General features: G+C 42.3%; 1 pseudogene; it reads left to right on the top strand.

Annotated features, from left to right (window-relative positions):
* The first annotated feature begins 1220 nt into the window (after positions 1-1220).
* LOC122747925 lies at positions 1221-12748 on the top strand (annotated as a pseudogene).
* Positions 12749-13257: the final 509 nt, after the last annotated feature.

The raw sequence follows: 13257 nt of genomic DNA, 5'->3' as shown, positions 1-13257 counted from the left end.
ACTCTGAACTATAAATCCCAGGATATTAGTCCTTTCTCAAGCCAGTATTAGAACTTAGAACATAGAAAGTCAAAGCTGGAAAATGCCTGGAGACAGAGGACCAGAGCAGACAAGACCTTAGATCATGGAATGCTAGAGACAGAAGGGGCCTCAGAAACCGTGGGCTCAACTCCTTCATTTGACTAAAATGTAGAGAAGGGAAATCACCAGTACACAACAAGGTAGGTAACACTGCTAAAACAGGAATTTGAAGCATCTGAACCAGTGCTCATTATATGCCATCTCTCTATGAAGGATTTGATTCAGCAAAGCATAGCCTTTAATAGCTGGTTAGCTGGCTTAATGAGGCCAGGTAGTACGGTGGATAGAAAGATGGACTCAGAGTGATGAAGACCTGAGTTCAAATCTATCCTCAGAGTCTTCCTAGCTGTGGGAATCTGGGCAAGTTATTTTACCTCTCTGTCTGCCTCAGTTTTCTTAGCTGTAGAATGGGGATAATTATTGCAACTATACCATGGGGTTATTGTGAGGTTCCAATGACATTTGTAAGGAGTTTAGCACTGTACCTGGCACATAGTAGGTGCTTAATAAATGCTTACTTCTTCCCTATAAGAGCTTAAAGGTATCACAAAGACCCCCTAGTCCCTGGACATCTAACATTTAGCAATAGGTCCAAGGATGGCCTGAAGGAGGCGTACCCTTCCCCATCAGTAATGCTCTCCCCCAATTCAAGCTCCCATAGCACTTTGTCTCTTGGTAACATAACTTATCCTGCAATGCTTTGTGCATGTTGTTTATCCCCTGACTAGACCGAGTCACTTCAGGGTAAACTGCCTTCCCCCAGAGTTCAACATAGTACTTTGCATACAGTAGGTGCTTAATAAATGTGTGTAATTAAATTAGTGTATTATAAACCCCATCAGTCTTGTTCTATCACCTACTGCGTGTAAGGTCTTGGGCATTACAATATAACACAATTACAGATGTTTTATGTACTGAATGACATTATATTTGTTGTATATCATCACTTTATGCTTGTCATTGTGGGCACAAAGACAAAGCTGGGGTCTATCTTCCCTTAACTTTAGGCCAGCCCTCATCCAAGTCAAGGGTTGTTGGTTCCGGGGTGGGGGGAGGGGGAAAGACAGGAAGCCATTTCCTCTGGAAAGGGCAGCCGAGGAAAGTTGACAGAGGGCCCAGGCCTTTCAGGGCCCAGCAAGATGAATGGCATGGAAGGCTGTGGAGGCGCCTGGCAGACTCATTTCTCAGCCAGAGCCAGGGATGCTGAAAGGAAAGCCAGAAGCCGGGAGAGGGTGTCAGGCCAGAGGCTGGCTGGGTTTGTGAAAATCTACAATGTGGAAAACAGGGCAGAGAATTACTGGTGGTCAGCATCTGTCCTCGACAGCGTCAAATCCAAGGCCCCTGTACCATGGAGGTCAGAGGTGGGAGGGACCTGAGACCAGAGAACATACAATTTTATAACATAGACTATCAGGCTAAAAGGGACGTAAAACATGGAATGGAGCAGATCAATCTGGAAAGGACCTTAGAACATGGAATGTCAGATATGCAAAAGCCCTTAGAAAAAAGAATGGAAAGTGACATAACATAGAATGTGAGCACTAAAAGGAACTTTAGAACACTACATGTAGCACAGCCTAAAAGGACTTGAGAACACAGACTGTCAGATCTGCAAGAGCCCCTAGAACATAGAACATAACATGTTAGAAAGTATAATGTTAGAGATAAAAAGGACGTTAGAATGCTGAATATAGAATGTTCCATCTAGAAAGGACCTTAGAACTTAGAATGTCAGACCTAGAAGGGAGCTTAGAAAAGAGAACACAATGTCAGAGCTGAAAAGGATCTTCAAATATGACTGTCAGAGATAGGAGGGCCCTTACAACACAGAATGTCCAAACTAGAGGGACCTTAAAACACACACTGACAGATATGGAAGGGGCCTTGGAGATAATTTGGTGCAACTTTCTTGTTTTACAGAATAATAGTAATATCTAACATTTAGATATCACTTTAAGGTTACAAAGCATTTTACATGTATGATTTCATTTGATCATTACAACAGCCCAAGAAAATGGAACCGAGGGAGAAGAAAAGCCATTTGCCCCCATGTTACCTTGGTGCCCAAAATATTGAGGGGAATTACAGAGCTATAAAATGTCGGAGGGAGAAAGAAAACGTATAGAAGATCTAGCCTGACCCTTTGCTTTCACAGATGCCCGGGGTGGGGTGGGGGGGAATAACTTGGCTAAGGCCAAACAATGAGTTAACCAGTAGTAGAGCTCAGGTTTCCCAACTTCTCGGATCCAGAGAACTTCTAAAAAGTATTTCCTCAGGACTGGTATGATTGGAGGAGGCCCTGGAACCATGGTGCCTGAAATTCTACAATTAGAATCAATTTAGTTCTACACATTGTCCTCAGGAGGCCCCTGTCAATGCGTGTTTGTTATTCAGAATGGGGAGAAATAAGGACAAGATATTAGGAATGGCATCATCAAACTATGGAACATGAAGTGGGGGGGAAGGTGCTGAGATCTGTCTAGCCAGGGTGATCTTCCCTAGAATGGGACTCCCACAGGAAATTAAAATACATTTTTAATTTTGTCTACTTGTTGTATGACCTTAGGCAAGTCATTTCCCTTCCTCTGAGTTTCCATATCTTAAAATGGAAATTGTTGTTCAATCAATGACTCCATTTGGGGTTTTCTTGGCAAAGATATTGGAGTAGTTTGCCATTTCCTTCTCCAGCTCATTTTACAAATGAGGAAACTGGGGCAAGTAGGGTTAAGACACTTGGCCAGTGTTACATAGCTAGTTAGTGTCTGAGGTCATATTTGAACTCAGGTCTTCCCAACTGTAGTTCTGGCACTCTATCTACAATGTCACCTAGCTGCTCCAAATGGAGAAAACCATATCTAAACTACCTAGTGAGGATGAAATAAGTTAACAGGTGTAAAAGCACTTTGAAAACTAACAATGTTATGGAGTAATAACATTCATTAATTATCTAATTAGCAATATGCATTCTGGAAAGCAATTTGGAATTATTCAAGCAAAATAATTAAAATGTTCATATCCTTTGACCCAGAGATTATTCTGTTAGGCATATATCCAAGGAAGTAATTGATTAAAATAATTTCAATCAAGATATTTATAATAGCACTGTTTGTGGTAGCAAAAAAAAAAAGCTGTAAACTGGAAACAAAGTGGATGCCCATCCATTGGGGAATGGCTAAACAAATTGTGGTCCATGAATGTGATATTAACATTATAATTATATTATATTATTATGTCCAATTACTGTGCTATAAGAAATGAGTGTGATGAGTACAGAGAATTATAGAAAGATACCTATGAACTCATACAGAGTGAAGTAAGCAGAGCCAAGAAATATCCACAACTGCAACCATGTAAATAGAAACAACACCCCCCCCAAATTAAAAATGAAATATTGCAATAATATGAAGAATAAATTTGGCCTCAAAGTAAAAATATGAGAAGACACCTCTCCCCTTTGTGCAGAGGAGGAGTTACTGATGTTTAATATTTTTGATATATTGATTCACTTTACTGAATTATTTTTCTTCTTCCTCTTTTTCTTTTTAAAAATGTCATCAAGGATGGGCAGCTAGCTGGCCCCGTGGATAAAGCACTAGCCCTGGATTCAGGAGGACCTGAGTTCAAAGCAGGTCTCAAACACTTAACACTTGCTAGCTGTGTGACCCTGGGCAAGTCACTTAACCCTCATTGCCCTGCACCAAAAAAAAAAAAAAAAAAGGAAGGACAGGGAGGACCTGAGTTCAAAGCAGGCCTCAAACACTTAACACTTGCTAGCTGTGTGACCCTGGGCAAGTCACTTAACCCTCATTGCCCCACAAAAGCAAACAAACAAAAAATGTTATCAAGGATGGTTGTCTGGAATGGAGGGGAAGGGAGAGAATATAGGGGGAAATCTTAGCATTATGAAAATGAAAGATATCAATAAATACATTAAAATTATTAACAGTAACAAAACTCCTACTCTACTGTGATTTCCCCTCTCCATCAGTGCATATATGACTTTCACAACAGCGTTGGGTGTTCAGTCTGGCAAGTATTGCTCTCCCCATTTTTACAGATGGGGAAACTGAGGTCCTGAGCAGAGAATGGTAATATAACATACAGGAAAAAGTAGTCAATTTAGAGTCAGGCGACCTAGATTTGAACTCTCGCTCTTCCAGTTGTTGTTAGTTGAGTGATCTTGGGTAGATCAATTCCTTTCTTTGTATTTAGTTTTCTTGCATGTAAAATAAATCAGACCTGATGATTCTTTCCGGTCCTTTCTGGCTCTAAATCCTTGACTGTAGATCATAAAATGTGATATGGTAATAGACTTGTTTGAAGTCACACTGAGAGTTAGTGGGGTAGTTAGGGACTGAACTCAGTTGTCCTGACTCTGGTGTCCTTTCCACTATCCCATGTTAACTATTAACCACATTTGGCTGATGAAGAAATGAAGGCCCAGACGGGAAAATCAATGACTCAAACAGCTAGTCAACAAGTATTTATTAAACACTCACTAAGTGCTCTATGGGCATCTAGGCTGGGCTTGGAGTCAGGAAGACTCTTCTTCCTCAGTTCAAATCTGGCCTCAGATACTTACTAGCTGTATGACCCTGGGCAAGTCACTTCACCCTGTTTGCCTCAGTTTCCTCATCTGTAAAATGAGCTGGAGAAGGAAATGGCAAACCACTTCAGCATCTTTGTCAACAAAATCCCAAATGGGATCACAACTGAAAATGACTGAATAACAAAAACAAAATTATTAGCTAGTGCAAAGATGTATGAGAAACAGCAAAAAGGCCACTCTGGCCAGAATGTGAGGTAAGGTCTTCTTTGTATCCTAGACCCCTTTGGAAGACTGGGGAAGCCCTTCTCAACATAAATGCATAAAATAAAATAAGATTGGGGGCGGCTAGGTGGTGCAGTGGATAAAGCACTGGCCCTGGATTCAGGAGTACCTGAGTTCAAATCCGGCCTCAGACACTTGACACGTACTAGCTGTATGACCCTGGGCAAGTCACTTACCCCCATTGCCCTGCAAAAAAAAAAAAAATTAAAATTAAAAAAAATAATAATAAGATTACAGAAGAAATCATTCTATTGAAATACAGTTCTCAAAATATTTTTTAAAGAGTTCACAGAGCCTGGGGTTGGTTGACCCTCCTGTGTGGAGAGTGTGAGAAGAGGACCACGGTATAACAAAGTTAGAAAGGCTGTGGAAGTTTTTTTGTGTTTTTTTTTTTTTTTTGTGGGGCAATTGGGGTTAAGTGACTTGCCCAGGGTCACACAGCTAGTAAGTGTTAAGTGTCTGAGGCCGGATTTGAACTCAGGTACTCCTGACTCCAGGGCCGGTGCTCTATCCGGCTGTGGAAGTTTTAAAAGCCAAAGAGAGGAGTTGGTGTTGCCTTGCCCAAGAGCAGGGCAGGGACATGGGATCACAAGCCCTCATCTGTTGCCTGTTCTATGAGCAATAACCTCTGAGTAGGGAGGCTCAGATCCTCAGGACAGACCCGAGGCCCAGCTGTGGCACCATCAATCTGGATTCCCTTCCCTGAGTTCAGTTTCTAACATTAGCAAGACCTGGGGAGAAACTTCGGGAAGAGCCAAGAGCTCACAGAGCACCTCCGGCTTGGAGCCTGCTGGGAGCCAAGACCTTGAGCTGTGGAAGGGTTTGATTTAGAAAGATGGCCGCCCAGAGGATCCTGCAGAACAATTCTGGCCAGGAAATTCTCTGGCTTTGGTCCCCTTGATCCTCAGGGGATTGACCGATCCCACTTCCCAGCCTTGGCAGCCCTCAACAGCCCCGAGCCCTGGCCTCCCTTCTTCTCTCCCTGAGTCCCAGCTCTGTGCCTTCTCTTCCCAGACTGTTCCAATGCCCTCTTCCTGAGTCATACATAGCTTTATAGGAGTTAGAGGGGGAAGGGACTTTAGAGATGTCCTTGAGACCTTTAAGGGAAGAGCTTTGCAAATCTTTAAGTGCTGTCAAACCACGAGTACTCATCATTAGTAGAGACCATGTAATTAAATTTATTCAACAAGAATTTAAAAGCTGTTTTACAAACCTTCAAGTGCCAAATCAACACTGGTAATTATCTTTGTTGGAGCAGCTAGGGGGTGCGGTGGATAGAGTGCTGGGTGTGGAGTCAGGACTCCACTTACACAGCTGGTTCAATTTCTGACTCTCCCTGATAACTCTCAGTGTGACCTCAAACAAATCTATTACCTTATCACCTTATGAGATGTTATGATCTACAGTCAAGGATTAAGAGCCAGAAAGAACCTTAGAGAAATCATCAGGACTCATCTTCCTAAGTTCAAATCTGGCCTCAGACACTTACTACCTGTGTGACCCTAGGCAAGTCACTTAATCCTGTTTGCCTCAGTTTACTCATCTGAAAAATAAGGTAGAGAAGGAAATGGTGAACTACTGCAGTATCTTTGCCAAGAAAACCCCAAATGGGATCAGGAAGAGTCAGACAAGACTGAAAAATAACTGAATAACAACAATGATCATTATTAGAAACCATATAATAATATAATATAATAATGTATAAGCATAATAGTATTATCTAATATAATTATATATGAATTTAATATAATCATGGCATAATAAACCATAATTTAATTGATTCAAGAAGAATTTATTAAGGGGCTATTCTGTTCCAGGCTTTGAAGGTGAACACATTATTTTATAGAAGGAAGCTCGGGGGCAGCTAGGTGGTGCAGTGGATAAAGCACTGGCCCTGGATTCAGGAGGACCTGAGTTCAAATCCAGCCTCAGACACTTGACACTTACTAGCTGTGTGACCGGGTAAGTCACTTAACCTTTATTGCCCCACTAAAAAAAAGAAGAAGAAGAAGAAGAAGAAGAAGAAGAAGAAGAAGAAGAAGAAGGAAGCTCAGAAAGGAGTGACTTACCCATTGTAAAATGGGAAATAATAATAGCTAGCAGCTATATAGAACTTCACAAATAATATCATTCTATATTCATCACCACTTTGAGAAGTAGATACTATTATAATCCCCATTATCCAGATAAGGAAACTGAGGCAGACAGAGGTTAAGGGGTTTGCTCAGTGTCACACAGCTGGTAAGCATCTGAGACTGGATTGGAACTCAGGTCTTCCTGACTCCAGGCCCAGTGCTCTTTCCACCGTACCCGCTGGATATCTACTCCATTCCCTTGGCGTGGCCTACGGGGAAGTATCCCAGGCTTCACATCAGGAGAAGAGTCCCTGCCCCCCCTCCCTGCCTCACTCTATGACCTTGAGCAAATAATTTCCCCTTTCTCAGTTTTCCTCATATGTAAAATAGGGGAGTTAGATTAGGTCAGTGGTTCCCAAAGAGTGGTCCCAGAACCCCTGGGAGTCTCCAAGACCCTTTCAGGGGTCCTCCAGGTCAAAACTATTTTCATCATAATACTAAGACTTTTCGTTTCTAATATGCTAAATATAGGTAGAAATAGCCCACATAAACAAAAGCTTTTTTAGCAGGAGATCCTCAACAAATTTTAAGTGTCTAAAAGGGTTCTGAAACCAGAAAGTTTTAAAACTGCTGGATTAGATGATCTCCCTAAGGCACCTATCAACTCTAAATTTTGTGATCATATGATCTCAAGTCACATCCCATCACTAGGCGGCCTCAGTTTCCTCCTCTGTAAAATGTTCTGCTTCCTTCACAGAACTGTTTTGAGGGGTCTGTGGGATGACATATGGAAAGCTTTTGTGAGTTATTACAGGAGTGATGTGGTATTGACTCCTCCATGAAACTTCACTGACTGCCTCAGTCCACATTAATCTTTATTTTTTTTTAACTTGTTAGATCACTTGGAGAAGAGAAGATTTAGAGGGGAAAGTGAACTCTCCTGCCAAACATTCATTCAAAGGAGGAAGAAATTAAGTTCTGCTTAGTCCCAGAAAGTAGAACTAGGGCCAATATGGCAGGACGTTACAAGTGGTACAATTTTCTTTTCAGTAGAAAGAACAGTTTCTTAGCAATCAGAGCACCCCACAATGGAATAGCTCTATGATTTTGTATAGGTGAGTCTCAGTTTCCTTTTCTGTAATATGAAGGAGTTTGCCCAGGTCACAGAATCTAAGAGTTGTATTGGATCTAATCCACCATTTAGTACAACTCATACATGAATGTTGTTTGTCCTTTGTTCTTGAAGAGGACCATGGCATTGGGGTGATGTCATGACTTGCAGTGAATTGGATTTAAGTGAGGGAAGGCTGTGCAAAGTCAACAGTCTCACTCTCTCCTCCAGAGCCATGTGAGTCCAGTGGCAAGATATAGATCAGGCTGACTAGAGATGCCACTGGAGGTTTTAAGGCAATTGGGTTAAGTGACTTGCCCAGGGTCACACAGTTAGTAACATACATAAATAAGAGTCCCCTGGACAACCTACTCAATGAGGGATCATCTATCTTTGCCTTGAAGACATCCAGTGAGAGAGGACCCACTCCCTACCTCCCAAGATGAGCCATTTAACTATCCTATTAGGAAATGTTTCCTTGTGATCTTCATGCATCACTCCTAGTTCTAGCTTCTGAAGCCAAGAAAGGCAAACTCAACCAAATCCCTCTTCCACTTGGTAGCCCTTCAAATTACTTGAATATAGTTTTCAAATGCAGGGTTGGGAGATGGAATGTTCTAGGAACAGCTAGGAGATCAGTTTGGCTGAATGTAGAGAACATAAAGGGTAGTAACAGGAAATAAACCTTGAAAAGGAAGGCTAGAGCCAGACTGAGAAATCTTAACATCCAGGCTAAGGAATTTTTCATTTTTTCTTATCCTAGAGGCAATAGGGAGCCATTGAATGTTTCTGAGCAAAGGAATGTTGTGGTCAAGCCTATGACTTAGGATTGGAGATGGGAGAGACCAGAAACAGGGAACTCTATTACAGTAGTAGTATAAGTGAAAGGGGATGACTGTGAGTGGAGAGAAGGGGACAGATGAAAGAGATGTTGTGGAGGTAGAACTTTGGCACTTGAAAATTGGTTGGACATGAGGAAGGAGGACAGAAGACTCAGGGATAATTCTGAGGTCACAAACATAGGTAATCAGGGGAATGACATTCCCTCAATAGAAATAGGGAAGTTCAGAAGAAGGATGGACAGAGGGGATAAGTAGCTAACTATATTGGATTTGAGATGCTGATAGAACTTTCATTTGGAGATGACTAGCAGGCAGTTGGTGATACAGGAATAGAGTTGAGTATAGAGAGTAGGACAGTGAATATATAGTAGCTTTGGGAGTCACTTGGGTAGAGATGGCAATCGAATCTATTGCAGTGGATGTAATCCCCAAGGTAGAGAGTGTGGGTTGAGAAGAGGGCCTAATATGGGGGCTTTGGGAAGACTCACCTTTCAAGGTTAGATGGATGACAGTTCATCAAAGGAGACTGGGAAAGATCATTCTGGTGGATAGAAGGAGACTTGGCAGATAGCACAATCACAGAAGCAAGAGAAATTTACAAGTGGAGGTGGTTGATAGTATGAAAAACTAGAGAAATAAAGGAAGATAAGGATTGTTAAAAGGCCATGAGATTTGGTACCTGAGACCACTAGTCAGTAAGGGTTCGGCAGAATGGTGGGGTCAGAAGCCAGATTATCAGCGGTTAAAAAGTCAGTGGGTCGGTGGAAATGTTTGTGGGCAGGACAGGAGAAAGGCTTCCTCTCCAGTGGCAGGCTTGTGTAAAAATCTTCTTGTATTTTTCTAGAACTTTTGACCTTGCCACCACCTCTTTTTCATGGGAAATACCTGAGGTCCAGGAAGGTAAAGTGACTGAAGTTACTGTTAACAAGTAACAACATTGGCATTTGAACCCCCGTCCTTTAATTTCCAGGACACCTGTTGCCATTATGAATTTCTTTATTCAGATGAAGTTCGGATTGGTCCAGACATAGTCATGACAACTCTTTATACTGCTAAAAAATAGACAGTTCCAGCTTTAGAAGCACATTGTGTGGATTTTCTCATCAAACATTTTAGGACAGATAATGCCTTTATGGTTCTCACTCAGATATATCATGTGCTGTTCTGGAAAGATGCACTTAGTATTTGAGAAATACTGATGTTCAGTTGTTCCCTAGGCAGAAGCTGAATATCAGAGGCAGCAGCTGTCAATGACATTTTTTTTTTTTGGTGAGGCAATTGGGGTTAAGTGACTTGCCCAGGGTCACACAGCTAGTAAGTGTCAAGTGTCTGAAGCTGGATTTGAACTCAGGTCCTCCTGAATCCAGGGTCAGTGCTCTATCCACTGGGCCACCTAGCTGCCCCCGTCAATGACTTTTGCAAACAAATAGAAGGTGCTTAGGAAGCTCTCATTAATCCACTTCCCAGGATAACTACTGAAGAATTTGCTGCTGGTCCTAGTTAATCTGAAGTTTTATCAACCCAAGAAGTGGTAAATCTCTTTCTTCATTTTACTGGCAATTCTAAAACCGGAGTTGAATACATCGACTGGCTAAAGTGCTGCCTCAGGGAAAAGAATGCAGCATCATAGATTGCAGCAAGTAGAGAGTCCCTTGGGGTTACAGTGGAACAAGGACTGTATCGGGGTCACAGTTAAGAGAAGACTCTCCATGGCAGGATTTCGGTTGTATAGTTGTATTCATGGGTCCACAGATTATCAAGTGAATATACAGATAATTGAATATGAAAAAAAACAACCCAGTAATTCTGAGAGAAAATGATACTGGATTTAGTTGTGATGGGAGAGCTAACCCTTTCAGGGTCTTGTTTAAAGAACCTATTGAAATCTTACCCAATGTCTACTGTGCAGACTGTGCAAGAGTCAAAGGTTCAGATTCTCACTATAGCACTAAAAGATTAAAGAAAGCTGTATGTGAAGCACCCACTGGGAGCAAAACAACGTTTTCATTCTTTATTTCTCTTGGTGTTAACAAGTGTCCGTCAATAGGAGATGGAAAAATGCTGGAAATATTTATTTATAATTTAGCTAATAAACAGGCTAATCTGAAAAGCAGAACAAACTAGCTGCCAATGGAAAAAAAAAAACAAGTGAAAACAGTCAGTGAGGATGATTCTTCTTTGTCAATGAAAGGCATGAGAATTGTAGCATGACTGAGGGCAAGCTAGCATCAAGTGAAGGTTTTCTGAGGATGGAGAAGACCTGAACCTGCTTGTAGGCAAAGAGGCAGGGTGGATTAAATAGGGAGAGATGGAAGAAGCTCTCAGGACAAGGCTTGATGGACACTTGTTGAGGATGTTGTGGAAGAGATTTGTTTTTAGGTATTGATTGAGCTGGGACAGCTAGGTGGCACAGTGGATAGAGTGCCAGGCCTAGAGTCAGGAAGACGTGAATTCTTTTTTTTGCAGGGCAATGAAGGTTAAAAGACTTGCCCAGGGTCACACAGCTATTAAGTGTCAAGTGTCTAAGGCTGGATTTGAACTCAGGTCCTCCTGAATCCAGGACTGGTGCTTTCTCCACTGCACCACCTATCTGCTCCCCAAAGCTGTGTGACCCTGGGTAAGTCATTTCACCCCATTTCTTCATCGGTAAAATGAGTTAGAGAAGGAAATGGCAAACCAACTCTGTATCTTTGCCAAGTAAACCCCAAAATGAGGTCACAGAGTCAGACACAACTGAAAAATGACTAAACAACAACAACAACAACTGATTGGGCTGGATGACCACTAGGTCCCTTTCAACTCTGAAATCCTGTGATTTTATTGTAGTGATCTGATTTCACTCTCAAAGAACCAGGATCTGCATCTCTCTGTCTCTCTGTCTCTTTCTGTGTCTCTGTCTCCCTTTATCTCTCTGTCTCTCTTTCTGTCTCTGTCTGTCTGTCTGTCTCTCTTGGTTCCAGGGTTGAGGGTGTTGAAGATGTCCTTCTAGAATTTTATCAGTTTGATCTCTTATTTTGGTGTGTTCCACACATTTAATTGCCATTGATTAATTCCCCACTTCCATTTACCCAGTTAACATCGATAAGATTTTACCTGGGGGTATTTACTTTGAAGATACAGCTAGATGAGAAGTACAAACATCTCTCTGCCCAAAACTGGGGTTGAGTGAGACACTCTCCCCTAGGCCACTTTGTTCTCTGGGGAGAATGGACTCAGATTTAATGCAGTTCCTGAATGGCATTGGCCTCACCAAGTTCATATCTAAGTATTGAATTGTTGCTGGATAAATCCCTTTCTGGGCTTTGAAACTGAGTCCCAAAAGTTTCTCCTCACTTCTTGGGACCTCAAAGCTAGACTGATTAGTTGTGAAATCTAACATGACTTCACCCCTAGACCTCCATCTCTAATATCTTTTGTTTAAAATGAAAGAACAGGGGCAGCTAGGTGGCATAGTGGATAAAGCACTGGCTCTGGATTCAGGAGGACCTGAGTTCAAATCCGGCCTCAGACACTTGACATTTACTAGCTGTGTGACCCTAGGCAAGTCACTTAACCCTCATTGACCCACAAAAAACAAAAAACAAAAACAAACACCGAGGCTTATACGAAGGCCCACATTCCTAGGCCTCAGATGAGAAGGGCCTGAAACCTTTTCCCTCCCAGCACTGTCTCTTCTCTCACCAGAACCCCACCACACAGGAAGAAGAGTGCCTTCGAATGCTTCCCTGCCCAAGTTCTGGCTATCCAATCAGTCAAAAAAACCTCTGTCACACGTCGGGCATCCTTGAACCAGCTATGGACAGTATGAGCCTGAGTGAGGACTCTATCAGCTGAGCACTCTGCATATCCCCATAAGGAGTGGATTAATTGGCCAGTCCCTTGTTCCACTCTGGAAGTGAGCCCTGAGAGGTGAAGTGATTTATCCCATCTATGTCAAGTGGATAGGAAGAGGCAGAGCCAATATTTGAACAGACGTTTTTGGACTCCAGTTCCAGGCTTCTTTTCAATGTACCCCCCCCCCCAACTGGGTCCTTACTACCACATAGCAAGCTTTTTACCCCTCAGAGATTAGCCGTCATAGTCTTCAATTAGCCTTGTCCTCCCTTCTAAAGCCCCTAGTGACACCCTCCCTCTTTCCTCTTGGAATCTCATCTCCTGATAGGCTAAAAAGACCAGGCCCATCTGCCCTCATCTCAGCTAGGCCATTCCTTAAACTTCTTCATCTCCACCCATCCTCTCCTTTGCTGTGCTCTCTGAGGAAGAGGCAGCCAAGAAACCCAACCGTCCCTGCCATCAGGGAAGCCCAGTTCCACCAGG

The sequence above is a fragment of the Dromiciops gliroides genome, chromosome 3 (assembly GCF_019393635.1).
Source record: "Dromiciops gliroides isolate mDroGli1 chromosome 3, mDroGli1.pri, whole genome shotgun sequence".
NCBI lineage: Eukaryota > Metazoa > Chordata > Mammalia > Microbiotheria > Microbiotheriidae > Dromiciops > Dromiciops gliroides.
This window is presented reverse-complemented; position numbering and strand designations above follow the sequence as displayed.